The sequence below is a fragment of the Microtus pennsylvanicus genome, chromosome 2, assembly GCF_037038515.1.
Source record: "Microtus pennsylvanicus isolate mMicPen1 chromosome 2, mMicPen1.hap1, whole genome shotgun sequence".
Lineage (NCBI taxonomy): Eukaryota > Metazoa > Chordata > Mammalia > Rodentia > Cricetidae > Microtus > Microtus pennsylvanicus.
Genome location: NC_134580.1, coordinates 65,258,887 through 65,274,051, shown reverse-complemented (window position 1 = coordinate 65,274,051; position 15,165 = coordinate 65,258,887). Strand labels below are relative to the sequence as shown.

The 15,165-nt window shown below is 44.6% G+C and overlaps 1 protein-coding gene across 1 annotated transcript in view; it reads left to right on the top strand.

The window, feature by feature from the left end:
• The window catches only part of Laptm4b (lysosomal protein transmembrane 4 beta), a 57,988-nt gene that overhangs the window by 21,876 nt on the left and 20,947 nt on the right, over positions 1–15,165 (top strand). The window lies entirely within an intron of this gene.

The following is a 15,165-nucleotide window of genomic DNA, read 5'->3' as shown; positions in this document are numbered from 1 at the left end:
TATGTAATTCTGTTGTCTCTGACTGCTTTTGTTTCTGACACAGTCTGTTGAGGGGAGGATTTTCTCCTATCTAACCCGACTCGTGAATGTGCTCACAGCTGTCTAGTGGGTCAATTTAACTCATCACCAAACTGTCTTTTGAATCGTAGCCCCTGGAGCACAAGCTTCACCTGCACTCATTGTCCAATTCACAGGAATACCAGAGAGTCTCAATACTGTGTTTCTGCTCTCAGAGTTTTTCTTTTGGTTTTTTGAGACAGAGTTTCTCAGTAACAGCCTTAGTGGCTGTCCTGGAACTCACTCTGTAGACCAGGTTGGCCTCAAACTCAAGATCCCCCTGCCTCTGCCTCCTTAGTGCTAGGATTAACGGTGTGCACCACCACTGCCCAGCTCCTTGGAGTTTCTCTTACCTGTCAGTTCTTCACCAGGTAGTCTGATACTGTCAAGATTTCAAAGCACATTACCGTATGGTATTGGTATGCCAGCACCTTTCTGTGGAGCCTTTGGGCTGCATGCCTCCCTCAGCTGCTGTGGGTTTAATTTACTTTCGAAGAGTCCAAGAATAAGAATATAGAAATGTAGATTCCAGAAATAGGAATGTGGAAATAAAGAAGTACAAAGTTGTGAGCCTAGGAGAATGAGAGCAGGCTTTCTCAGCAGCTTAAGGATTAAGTTTTAACAGTGGGTTACTCAGCTTCACAACTGGCTGTTCTGTTTACAATACCAAAGCATTCCTCTGCAAACTGGGAGTTAGCCCTAAGATAACACCCCGGCCACCCGTGATCAACAAAGGATATGAGCTGAGTTAAGCTTTAGAGGGTGGGATGTACGTTACTTTTGGGTTTTGCATTGTCCCATACCCTTCCCTGCTATGCGAAACTAGCACTATCAGGGGAAGAGCAGAGCTTTGGTAAACACCATCAAGGAGCACCAGGGAAGAACAATGGCTTAAATACAGACACTAGGTAACTAAAAAAAAAAACGCTGCTAATGGAAATTGCACAGAAGGGCAATTTGTATCTGAATTTTACCTCAAAATTGTAAGAATTCCTTTTTTATTGCCTAACGCTTGTTGCTTCCTGCTGGTAAAAGGGGGAGCTCAAAAGCCAGCCTTTGCCACAGCCTTGCAAGTTCATCTCTGGCTGTGGTCTCAGTTAGCTGCTAAATTTTTTGTGCCCCATGGAGATTTAATTTTTTATTTTTTTTCCTGGAATAAAGTTTGCTTCTGGTTTACTAGACTTTGGTGGTCTGCCCCCATCTTTGTGCGACTCCCGTGGACCCAACAGTTTTCACTCTGAATGGAGCACACAGTTCCTGTGATTGTCTTCCCTCTAGATCATTAGCGGATACACAAACTGCTTAGAACTTCTGTGCAGCTGAACAGATGGATGTGTTAGTGAATGCACACTTGGAGTGAGTGTGTAGAGATCAGAGAACAGCCTCAGGTGTTGGTTCTCAGGCACCTCCTATGGTTTGTGTGAGAAAGAGAAAATTAGCCAATTATCTGAGAACAATAGCAGATTACAATGTATATTTAACCATTTTCCTGTGACTATTCCACATATATAGTAAAGTACACAAAATGTAAATAGGTCAACTATCAAAGTAAATGTACATGTTACATTTATCAAAGTGAATACACATGGAATATGGCTTTCTTTTAAAAAAGACTTACTTTATGTGTATGTGTTTTGTCTGCATGTATATAACCCTTGTGTGTGTGTGTGTGTGTGTGTGTGTGTGTGTATTGCACTGCATGTGTGCAGTATCCACTGCTGTTAGAAGAGGGCATTGACTCCCCTGGAATGTTACAAGTGATTGTGAGCTGCCTTGTAGGTGCTGTGAACCAAATCCAGGGCCTCTGAAAGAGCAGCTGACGCTCTTTTTTTTTTAATATTTATTTATTATTATACAATATTCTGTCTGTGTGTATGCCTGAAGGCCAGAAGAGGGCACCAGACCTCTTTACAGATGGTTGTGAGCCACCATGTGGTTGCTGGGAATTGAACTCAGGACCTTTGGAAGAGCAGGCAATGCTCTTAACCACTGAGCCATCTCTCCAGCCCCCTTTTTTTGGTTTTTCGAGACAGGGTTTCTCTGTAGCTTTGGTGCCTGTCCCGGAACTAGCTCTGTAGACCAGGCTGGCCTCGAACTCCCAGAGATCCGCCTGCTTCTGCCTCCCAAGTGCTGGGATTAAAGGCATGTGCCACCACCACCCGGCTCAGCTGATGCTCTTAACTGCTGAGCCATCTCTCTCGTTCCTGGCTGTTTTCTTAATAGGTACCATAGAGGTCAATCTGATTCTATTTATATTTTGTACTCATTAAACTTTTTTAATTCACAGTTGACAGCATGATTATAATAAATTCTTCATTACATTCATTTGTTATGTGTATGTATGTAGGCTCAGGGTGCATGTGTGTGTATGTATGTGGGCTCAGGGTGCACATGTGTGTATGTATGTGCACTCAGGGTGCATGTGTGTGTATGTATGTGCACTCAGGGTGCACGTGTGTGTATGTATGTGGGCTCAGGGTGCACGTGTGTTTATGTATGTGCACTCAGGGTGCATGTGTGTGTATGTATGTAGGCTCAGGGTGCATGTGTGTGTATGTATGTGGGCTCAGGGTGCACATGTGTGTATGTATGTGCACTCAGGGTGCATGTGTGTGTATGTATGTGGACTCAGGGTGCATGTGTGTGTATGTGGGCTCAGGGTGCACGTGTGTTTATGTATGTGCACTCAGGGTGCATGTGTGTGTATGTATGTGGACTCAGGGTGCACGTGTGTGTATGTATGTGGGCTCAGGGTGCACGTGTGTTTATGTATGTGCACTCAGGGTGCATGTGTGTGTATGTATGTGGGCTCAGGGTGCACGTGTGTGTATGTATGTGGGCTCAGGGTGCACGTGTGTGTATGTATGTGGGCTCAGGGTGCACGTGTGTGTATGTATGTAGACTCAGGGTGCATGTGTGTGTATGTATGTAGGCTCAGGGTGCATGTGTGTGTATGTATGTGGGCTCAGGGTGCACGTGTGTGTATGTATGTGGGCTCAGGGTGCACTGTGTGTATGTATGTACATTTAGGGTGCATGTGTGTGTGTATGTAGGCTCAGGGTGCATGTGTGTGTATGTATGTGGGCTCAGGGTGCATGTGTGTGTATGTATGTGGGCTCAGGGTGCATGTGTGTGTATGTATGTGGGCTCAGGGTGCACGTGTGTGTATGTATGTACGTTCAGGGTGCATGTGTGTGTATGTATGTGGGCTCAGGGTGCATGTGTGTGTATGTATATGGGCTCAGGGTGCATGTGTGTGTATGTATGTGGGCTCAGGGTGCACATGCGGAGGTCAGAGCACAAGTTCTCTCCTTCCATCCTGTGGGTCTTCGGGGCCAAGCTCAGGTCGTCAAGCTTCATGACAGGTGCCCTTTCGTGCTGAGGTTCCTGGGTGAGGACCTGGCTCCTGAGTGTTGTACAGAGGGAGAGTTCATTGCTTCTGTGCTCTTGTTCAGGTTTCTTTGTGTCACATCTTTGCTGTAGGTGTCAGGATTGGTTCTTGTTGGACTCAACTTTCTAAAGTTCACACGTTTTGGTTGTCGTCTTTTTAGGCTTGAATTTTTTTTTTTTTTGGTTTCTCGAGACAGGGTTTCTCTGTGGCTTTGGAACCTGTCCTGGAACTAGCTCTGTAGACCAGGCTGGTCTCAAACTCCCAGAGATCCGCTTGCCTCTGCCTCCCAAGTGCTGGGATTAAAGGCGTGCGCCACCACCGCCCGGCTCTTGAATGTTTTTTTAAGGTTTCTTATTGAGGTTCTCTTCCCCCCAAGACTAGACAGAGTCTCACTATGTAGCTCTAGCTGACCTGGAGCTCACTGAGAATGTGTAGAGATCCGCCTTCCTCTACCTCCGGAGTGCTGGGGTCAAAGGCTGTGGCATCACCATGCCCTGCTCTGTTGAGGGTCTTGGGCAGTGCAGCTGGTGGTTGCTGGTGTGCTGTCTGAGATATGACATGCGACTTAAGGCTGGAAGAACTTTGGGTGTCTGGAGAGTGTACAAGGGTCTAACACACCACTTCAGTAATGAGACAGATGAAGTTAAGTTTATTTACATGTGGAAATATTCATTAAGAACAAGAAAAACAAAAGTGTGACAACACAGGAATAATTGGTACCCACCTCACTGAAAGAGACACAGCCCAAATGCAAGGGAGCCAATTACAAGAGCTAGGATGTCCCTGCTAGGTTGCTCGCATTGAGATGAGCTGTGGTTAATCTGCTCCTGGCAAGTTTTAGCACTATTGAGTTCTCTCCTTTGTGCAGATAGTTCACTCTTGGTCAGAATTGGTGATCTAATTAATGGCGTCTGTCTTCTCTTGCAGGAAGTTCTTATCCACTTTTCTGGGGGCTTTAGCTTGTATCCGGCCTCTTCCATCTGACAGTGTTTAATAGTTGCCATGACAAGATGAACCCCCACTCTTTGTGTTAACCCAAGTTCTCATAGATACTCCTGTATTCATTCCCTCCTTGGTGCAAATTCTCGGCCAGCTGTTGAGGTTTTATGTAGTAAAACAGAAAAGACAAGTCAGACAGATTCTCTTAGGAAGATCTCATCCCTCGAAGAGAAGAGGCACGGGATGAGTCACTTGAAGGAGGGCTCCTGGGAAGAACCACGCCTCCCACGAACCTCCTACAGGCTGATTATCTGCTTACAACCTCAGGGCTGTGGGGAGGCAAGAATGCGGTTAGTCCAAAGCCATCTTTAGCCTCCTTAATAGCTGTTTATTACCTGCCTCTGTAGTGACCCGACATCTCTGACAGTTAGGGAGTCCTTTGGGATGTACAGACAAACCCCAGGCTCCCACCAACCCAAGGCGAAAGATGTCAGCCCCTGAGGCTTAGAGCTGAGATGGCCCTGTTTTCTCCGTCCACCTACCTGATGTTTCCACCAGGGTTTGTGAATGTGGCGTCATTTAGTTTTTGTTGTTGCTCTGTCGTTATAAAACTTAATTTGGAGTCATTCATATTTGGCTCCAGAATAAACTATCTCTTAGGCCTGTGAAGTGAGAGTTGTGTTTTGTTGTTGTTATTGTCAGTCATTTGGATGTGCAAGAAGCTTGCCACCCTATCCTTTTAATATGTTTATAATTTAAGCCAGCATGGTGCTGCTGCATGGCTTCAATCCCAGCCCTCAGGAGACAGGTGGATCTCCGTGAGTTCCAGCCAGGCCTGCATCATAACGCCTTGTCTCTCAAAAACATTTAAAAAAATTATTTCTGTCTTTGTGGGTTGTGAGGTGTGTATCTGTGACACGGAAACGGGTCAGGGGACAACTCAGGAGTCAGTTCTTTTCCTGCCAGCGATCAAATCGGGTCATCAAGTCATGATGCATGTGCGTCTCCACCTGCTGAGCCATCACATCAACCTCAACCACTGATCCTTGATCTGAATTACTGCCCAAAGTACAGGGACATGGGGAGGAGGCTGCCAAGCTTGGGCGGTGCCTGCGATACAGAGAAGGGTTGGACGCCGTTGTCAAGCAGCAGGGCATTCTAGGGAGAGAGGAGGACACACCAAATCAGCAGAACTCTCGTGAAACCCCGAGGAGAGTCAGGGACCAAGAGGGGATGTAGTAATAGGAGCGGCAGGGCTGCGTCCCCAGCACCCCAGCTGCCTGCACAGCTAGCTTTACCCGAAATAATTACACGGACACTGTATTCTTTTAAACACTGCTTGGCCCGTTAGCTCTAGCCCTTACTGGCTAATTCTGATATCCCGATCAACCCATCTCTAATAATCTGTGAGCACTGGTCTTACCGGGAAGGTTCTAGCCTACGTCCATCCTGGGTTGGAGCTTCATCGCGTGTGCCTCAGAGAGCAGAGCTATCCCTGTCTGCCCAGGAGACGGGAGCATGGCGTCTCTGCTCCAGAGTGCAGAGCTGTCGAGTCTGAGCTCACTTCCTCTTCCTCCCAGCCTTCTGTTCTGTTTACTCCACCCACCTATGTTCTAAGCTATGAGCCCAAGCAGTTTGTTTATTACTTAGCCAATGAAATCAACAGATTGATATATGACACTCCCACATCACTTCCCCTTTTTCTGTTTAAACAAAAAAAGGAAGGCTTTAACCTTAACATAGCAAAATTACATATAACAAAACAGTTATCAAGTAAAAGTTACAATAATCTTTATCATAACTAAGGAAAACTATAACTATAACTAACTATTCTTAACTCCATCAAAGACTCCAGAAAGAGACAATATTACCTAAGCAAACAAGAAAAAAAGCAACTTTCAACTAGAAATGACAGAGACATCTCGCTGCCTGGACAGTCACCCAAAGTTCCACTATACCGTTGGGGCATCCATCTTCAGCCTACAGGCCCATAGTTTCCAGCAGACATTTCCACAAAGCAGGAAATTTCAAAGGCAGTCACTATCTGCTTGTCCTGAAGAATGTCTTGCAGACTCTTTCATGAATCAGGAACCCCGAAAGATCATCTCACCTTTAGGCAAGTTCAGTAGTCCTCTCTCTGTGGGTTCTCTGTGTCCAGTTTATGCAATAGTCCAGGCAAGAGCAGTTTCTTGCCCAAATGGCTATCAAACTCCATAAGGATCCTCTTCGATGCCCATCTTCTTCTTGAAGTAGATTGGTGCTGCCAGGAGCAGAGTGTCTCATTGTCATGAAAAACCCTAAATTATTAAAACATTAAATAGCATATTCCGTAGTCTTTGAAAGATATGAAAAATGCCGATCTGAAATATATCTCTATATATCTAGAAAATCTAACTAACATGACTACAAGCTTGACTATTACTGATAATTATCCATTAACCTATATTTCTTAATTATACATTACATTTTTTACTTTTTTTAAAAAAATATTTATTTATTTACTTATTTATTAAAGTATACAATATTCTGTCTGTGTGTATGCCTGCAGGCCAGAAGAGGGCACTAGACCCAATTACAGATGGTTGTGAGCCACCATGTGGTTGCTGGGAATTGAACTCAGGACCTTTGGAAGAGCAGGCAATGCTCTTAACCTCTGAACCATCTCTCCAGCCCCCTACATTACATTTTTTAATGAACTACACAATCACAATATCTTAATCAATAGCAGAAATATGCATATACATATAACAAAATTGACCTTAAATCTCTATCAATAAAGCAAAATCTATACTAATACAAATTATTCATATCTATATCATATCCCCCTTTAAATGTTAAAGAACGTTTATAAACCATATTTGGGAATATGGGCGAAGTTTTTTTCTCTCCAAACTGCTTCCTGCTGAATGGGGGCATCGTTAATTAGGTCTTTCATGGTATAACCTGTGTGCTAGTTTCATCTCAGTTGGCAGTTGAGCGAAGAAATTTTCTGAAGATGTTCACAGCAACCCTTCAGGAGGGCGTGATCCATCATACCATATCGGAATAGAAGAAATGAACAGGGTCTCATCCTCTGTGAAAACAAAATAAGAAACTCCTTTCCAAAGCATTATGTCCTTAGATCCAAATTTCAAATTCAAGGCATTTTCAAAATATCTATGTTGGATTAGTTCAGCAGCATTATAAACAAATATCTTTTGGCATCTGTTGCTCCTTCCTCAGCATTCAAACAATTCAAAGAGAGCATAATAGCATATAGAATCAAAATTCTCTGTCTATTTTCCATCTTTGTACAGCTCTGTTTTAACCTCTATTTCGTTTATTTTTACTTTTAACTTTTTGCTTTTTGAGACAGGTTCTCTGTATCTTTGACTTAGAATAACTCTGTAGACCAGGCTGTCCTTGAACTCTCATGCTCTGCTCTCCCAGGCATTTGGGATTAAAGGTGTAAGCTACCACACCTTGAACTCACAGAGATCTGTTTGTCTCTGCCTTCTAGGCACTGGGATTAAAGGTGTGTGCTACCACACCTTGAAGTCACAGAGGTCAATCTCCCTCTGCCTCCCAAGTGTTGGGATTAAAGATGTGTACTACCACACCCAACTACTCTCTTTCTTCCTTATTTTTGTTTTTTTACTTTAAGAATTTTAACTTTTAGTCTGCATATATTTTAACACTGTAAATCATTTAAAATTTTTCTTTGTCTTTGACGCTCTCTTTATTGTATCTCTGTTTTTCTGACCACATGAGTCTTTAATGTACCAAGCAATATCAGTAGGACTAAAGCCGTGGCTTTGCCGGCTAGATGTAGCCCATTCCTTAGCTTTCCAGCCTCATGGCTGAGGTACTGGCTGTAGCCATGTTTATAGCCACAACTCTATGGTGTTTCAAGGTCCCTGCCAGCAAGCGATCTTCAGCAGCCTGTGCTTGCAAGCTGCACGAACTGCCTGCGTAAAAGAGTCAGAGTTTGCCCTGGCAGGACAGCCCAGAAAGCCAGCATTTTTAAACGGCGCAGCTTTTTTCCTGCTACGGCTGAAAACCGAAAAGCATGCGTTCAGGTTTTCGTCAACACCGTTTCGTGGCAGGACCTCTTAAAAGAGCTGCAAGCTTTGCAGCTAAAGCTGAGTCAGGAAGCCTCTCTTAGATGAGAGGGCTTGCTTGCCTCTGGCAAGCAGAGTAGACCCGAGAAATTGCAGCTACCAAGAAAACATGCTTTACTCTTTCTCAAGCTTTCTCAGGCTTTCAGTGGATTCAGTTGTCCACACATCTGGGTGCCATCTGTAGTAATAAGAGCAATTTGCAATCCCCATTTAGGTAAAAGTATCTTTATTTCTTCAAACAGTCTGTTCAAGGTATCCATGTTTGAATCAGATAACAAAATGTCGTCCATGTAATGGTATACTATAGATTTGGGAAATTTCTTGCGTATTATTTGCAATGGTTGGTTCACAAAATATTGGCAAAGGGAGGGGCTATTTAACATACCCTGGGGGAGGACGGCCCAGTGGTACCTCCTTGAAGGTTGAGAATTGTTATAAGTAGGCACTGTGAAGGCAAATTTTTCTCTATCTTCTTTTTGCAAAGGTATAGTGAAAAAAAAATCCTTTAAATCAATAACTATGAGAGGCCATCCTTTTGGTAATAAAGAGGGCAAAGGAATTCCAGATTGCAGAGGGCCCATAGGTTGAATAACCTTGTTGATGGCCCTGAGATCTGTCACCATTCTCCATTTACCTGATTTTTTCTTAACCACAAATACAGGAGAATTCCAAGGGCTGGTAGATTCTTCTATATGTCCAGCATCTAATTGTTCTTGTACCAGCTGTTCTAAAGCCTGTAACTTTTCCTCAGCTAAAGGCCATTGCTTTGTCCATATTGGTTTCTCAGTCAACCATTTTAGAGGCAAGGCTGTTGGTATCTCTGAAGGGACATCAATTGCTTGTTCTTGTACAGCCCGAATGGCCGGTTTTCTTCGTTTGTAATATTTTTTAATATTATTCTCAGAAATATAGGCTCTAGAAGTAGCAGGAATGTTAATTTGGGTATTCCATTGTTGTAATAGGTCACGACCCCATAAATTCATTGCAATATTTGCCACATGTGGCCTTAATTTTCCTATTTGTCCCTCTAGCCCTATACATTCAACCCATCTCGTGGTCTGCCTTACTTGAGATAGGGTTCCAATTCCCAGGAGCTGAACATTTACATTCTGAAGAGGCCAATATGGATGCCAAGATTCTGGGGTAATGATACTTACATCAGCACCTGTGCCCAGCAGGCCAGTAATAAAAATGCCATTTACACACACTCTCAGCTTAGGTCTTTGATCATTTATAGAAGTTTGCCAAAACACACGTAACTTATCTTTCTGATCATTATTGCTTGTAACAGTAGGCATGCGGCTTCCTAATTGTCCTGACAAGGCACATTCTCTGCAGAGACTGGAAATGACTGAACCATGTTTGCCATGGGGGCCTGTGGGGCCCCCCCTCTCACGTTTCTCGTGTGTATCAGGTTGCCTTGTCTATCTCTTGTAGACCTGCATTCATTCGTCCAATGTCTGCCTTTTCCACATCTTCTACATAAACCTGAAGGCTGAATCCTCCTATTTCTGTTATTTCTAGATTTATTATTATTATTATTTCTGAAAGATGCATTATTATTATTATTATTATTATTATTATTATTATTTCTGAAAGTCCATTGTCTACAATTCCTTTTCATATGACCCATTTTGCCACAGTTAAAACATTTGGTATTCTGGTGTCTCCTTTTACCATTGGAAATTGCTTCTTCTACCCATGCTTCAGTGCCATAATCAAATGTATCAACATTGAGTGTATGCAAGACCCATTCTTCCAAGGGCGCTGATCTGAGCTTTACAAGGCCCAAAATCCTTTTGCATTCCACATTTGCATTTTCATAAGCCAAAGACTCAATCATTATACGTCTTGCTTCTGGGTCAGATATCCCTATTTGTACAGCTTTAGTTAATCTTTGTAAAAAGTCACTAAAGGGTTCTCTCTGACCCTGTTTAACTCTGACAAATGATTCCATTCTCTGTCCTGGGTCTTGTACCCTGTCCCAAGCCCTTATGGCTGCTGTAGTACACATGGAGAGTGTGTTTTCCTCCAAATTAGCTTGTTCCTGAGGGTCGGAACAGAGCCCTTTACCTAGAATTTTATCTAGGGAAATGTCAGTTCCCTTCGCTTTTTCCTGCTGTTCTAAGAGTCTAGCCTCTTGCTTGAATAAGCATTTCCATTTCAATTGCAGTCCACTCTCAAGTACCGCAAAGCTCAGCTGGAGCCAGTCCGAGGGGGTTGCTCTGCTTGTCATGGCCCAAGATCTTAGCATCTCTTTAACAAAAGAGGCTTGCATCCCAAAAGTCATGACAGCCTGTTTAATTTCTTTGAGATCATTCATACGGACAGGCTCCCATGTATCCTCCTTGATGACCCTGGGGTTTTTGGAACCAATCACCTTCTCTGTTGTTATTACTGGAAAGGCAGGTAGAGCTGTAGGGAGAGCTTTGTGGAAATTGTCCCGGAGAGATTTACCCACAGATGTAGTTAAAATTTGCCTTTCTACCTTTTGCTCTTCTTCATCAGAATTTAGAAATTCCTCAATCTTTTCAATTCTATTCACCATTGCCTTCTGCAATGTCTGAATCTCCTATCCAGAATTATGTTCCAAAGCCTTCATTGAGGATTCTATAGTATGAAGTTTGTCCATTAGAGATAACATCTCATCTTTGGACATAATTTTTATGGCATAAACCGTGCCTTCTTGTATTGACAATCTTTCCGCCAATCTGTCATAAGCTTTAGACAAAATCCGATTGTCACATTCAGCAGTTTTGATTCTCTCAGTTAATGTTTCATTTCCTACAGAAAGGGACTGAATCTTACGATCCAAATCAGCTGTTCCCTCTTCCATAGTAATGAACTTCTCCTTAACATCAGCCTGGAGAACTTCAAACTGATCCTTGAGAAGATTGTTGTCATTCTCAATTGTTTTTAAGTGTTCAATCTCTGCCTTAAGAATCCTGGATTCGTCTTGTAAAGACTTTATCATATTTCTATTATCAAACCATTTAATGCAAATGAAAACTACGAATCCCAGAAGGATCCATAGATGTGGGGTGATAGACACCTCTTGTAAAATCTCCCACATGGTACAATTTAAAAAACTGTTAAATTCTTGAATAGTAACGTGTTCAGACATTTTATTTATAAAAGAAAAATATTTTACCTGCAATGATCGGTTCCTGCCAGTGGTGGTCTCTGTGTTTTTGGAGCCTATCCTGGAACTAGCTCTTGTAGACCAGGCTGGCCTCGAACTCACAGAGATCCTCCTGTCTCTGCCTCCCGAGTGCTGGGATTAAAGGCGTGAGCCACCACCGCCTTGCCGGCCTCGCACTCACAGAGATCTGCCTGCCTCTGCTTCCCAAGTGCTGGGATTAAAGGCATGCGCCACCACTGCCTGGCCAAGTCACTTTGTATCAGACCAAATCTGCAGCTGTGGCGGCTTTTGTTGCAAAACCGCAGGTACTTGAGTTTCTGCTAATTCAGGCAGTGGGGTTCCGCTGCAAACTTAGCCAAGGCAAGCAGGGAGGAATTAATTGCTCTGGAGAGCAGGCGGGGCACAATGGGCCTGTGTGGCCGAGTGTGTCTCGGACTCGGCACTGGGGCCCAAGTCACGAACTAAAAAACAGCACCCGGGAGCGTGCTGTGTTAGTTAGCGGGCTACGCGCTTGAGTCGGGGGCAAAATAGCCCGACGTTGGACTCCAAGGGGAATGTCAAGATTTTGGGAGGGAAGCTGGAAAGAGGGCAGGCATGGATGGTTAGAAGGGTTAGAAGCCGGGTGGAGCAGCCGGCAGCACGGTTACATGACGTGGCATCCTGTGGGGCCTTATCGCCTTCCCGGCCATTGTTCCAGTAGTGACAGGATGCTGCCTCACCCAGGCTTGAAGTCAGGGTTGTTGCTTCTCTTGCCCTCATCCTTGCATCTGGTCACTGACGGTGTCTCTGAGCATTCTGGCTCCAGGACACTTGCCTAGCACCTAAGACCACTCCACATCACATGGAGTGACAGTCCCTCAGAGATGTGACACTTAGAAAGTGGCCAAGACCTGATCCATGTCAGCAGAAGCTCAGAGCAGGGTCTCCTGAGCGAGAGGGCTCTGACCCCCTGTCTTGTGGATGAACTGTTTAGAAGGAAGCCCCACATTCCCGTCTTGGCCTTCAGGATTCTCCACCACCTGGCACAGTCCCTGCCTCAGGCCCTCATCCTCGTGTCAGCAATGACTGTGGTATCACTAAGGTAACTGCATCCGTCTCCCCAGCCGGCATCTGCCTAGATGCTGCTCAGCCTTCCTCCCCAGCAGCCACATCCTCCTTAACACCGCTTTGGGGACTATGACCCTCACCATGGTTTAGACATATTAACCGAAATAATTAATGTTTGTGCAAACTAAAATGTAAAACTAAAGTAGCTAGAGGAAGTGCAAATAAAAAATAATTGTTATCTGGAAAATACTGCTAAGCTATGCAAAAAGACAGATGTTGTAAGGGTACCCCCCAACCCCCTAACACCGATGTAAACTGTGGGTTTTGTCTTTAAACATACTGTATCCCTGAGCCTTGGCTCCAAGAGGTATTTTGGAGGCTTTAGCCTACTCACAGCCTGGCTTCTTAGCTTTTTGTTTCCATTTATTTATTTAGAGACAGGGTTTCTCTGATAGCCTGATGGAGGAAGGTCATTGGTTAAAAAATAAAGAAACTGCTTTGGCCCATTTTATTGGTTAGAACATAGGTGGGTGGAGTGAACAGAACAGGATTCTGGGAGAAAGAAGCTGAGTCAGAGAGACGCCATGCAGCTCTCTCCCGGGCAGACGCGATGCAGCCAGCCACCAGGTCAGACATGCTAAATTTTTCCTGATAAGCGCACCTCATGGTGCTACAAAGATTATAAGAAATGGGCTAATCCAGGTGCGAGAGCTAGCCTAGAAGAGGCTAGATAGAAATGGGCCAAACGGTGCTTAAAAGAATACAGTTTCCGTGTAATTATTTTGGGTAAAGCTAGCCGTGCGGGCGGCCGGGTGCCGGGGACGCAGCCCTGCCGCTCTTACTACAACAATAGCCCTGGCTTTCCTGGAACTTGCTCTGTAAACCAGGCTTGCCTTGAACTCACAGAGACGCGTCTTCCTCTGCCTCCTGAGTGCTAGGATCAAAGGCATGCACCACTGCAGCTGTGAGAACCTGCTCCCGCCAAAGAGAGAGCTGGAGAGATGGCTCAGAGATTAGGAGCACTGACTGCTCTCCCCGAGGACCTGAGTTCAATTCCCAGCAGCCACATCTGTAGTGGGAAGTAATGCTCCCTTCTGGCGTGTAGGTGTACTTGCAGATAGAGCATCATATATATAATACATAAATAAATCTTTAAAAAAATAGGGTTGGAATGAAGATCAGGTTGCCAAGTCTTGCCTCCTGTGGATTTGATCCCCAGCACTCTAGAGGGGTGGGGCAGTAAATTCAAGACCAGCCAGGGCTATGTGAGACCCTTTTTCTACCTACCAAGCCATTAAGCTCCTGCTTGTTGTATCTGTTTGATCATGTGTGTGTAATTTGTTCAGGAATTGCTTTTCTCATCAGACCGCATCTGACAATGTGGAAAATAGAAGGAAAAAAAAATGAAAGTCGTACAACAAATCCTAAAATAATCTCTTGAGATTGTCATATTAAACATTTCTGTAGTGTGTTTACCCACCAACTCGAATCTCTTGTGATAGATACGTCCACACAGTGGGATGTGCTTTAGTTAGGGCTAAGAAAGGGCTTTTTCTCTCCATTTTGAGAGGAGTAAAACAGAGCACACTCGTGTTTCCTAACTTGGGTGTGGGGCGTGGGGGATGAGGGAGATGGCGAGCCCAGGGATAATGAAGTCACACATGTTAGCGGAAGACATGAAGCTGTGTTTGGGATCAAGTTCCTGACAAATCCCCTCTACAGCCTGACTTTCTGATTTGAGCAGTGTTTTTAACCTTCAAGCCTCAGCTTTCTCCTCTGTACAATGGAGGTCGCTCTGCACTGCTCTGATTAACTTGAGAGGGTTTGTAGTGATTGAAAGGGTCAGTAGAGGGATGGGGAGCGTCAGTGAAGATCATTTCCATGTACGTAGGTTGGGTTTAAACCCCAGTGATTTTAAAGGCACTGTCCTCAGGGAGAGCCTGGGGCAGGGGGTGTTGTTGGTCTTGTACCATTTCCCTGGGCACGCGTGTGGAGGTGAGAAGTTAATATTTGAGTGTCTTTCCTTGATTGTTCTCCACCTTCATTTTTTTTTTTTGAGATAAGGCCCTTCACTTGATTGGCTAGATTAGCTGGCCAATAAGTTCCAGGGACCTGACCATCCCATCCTCCACTGCATCCTCCCCCAATTGTACTTATTTGTGCGCGTGCATGTGTGTGTGTGTGTAGGTGCACATAATGGCGGTCAAAGTCCAACCTTCAAGAGTTGGTTCTTCTTTCATGTGGATTTTGGGGATTGAGCTCATGCTGATATTATGAGGTCTGATGACAAGTGCCTCTCCCCACTGAGCAGTTCCGCCCCACCTCCATTGTGCTTTTTAAGTGGATTCTGGAGGTCTCACCCACCGAGCCTCCTCCCAGCTTAGCTGCCTTCAAGTTGGCGGGTGTCCTGCACCTGGGGGCCTTTGCACGCTTGCTCAGCTGCAGACATGAAGCCCCATAGGTAGTGGGTAGTCCGACCCTCTGGCCTG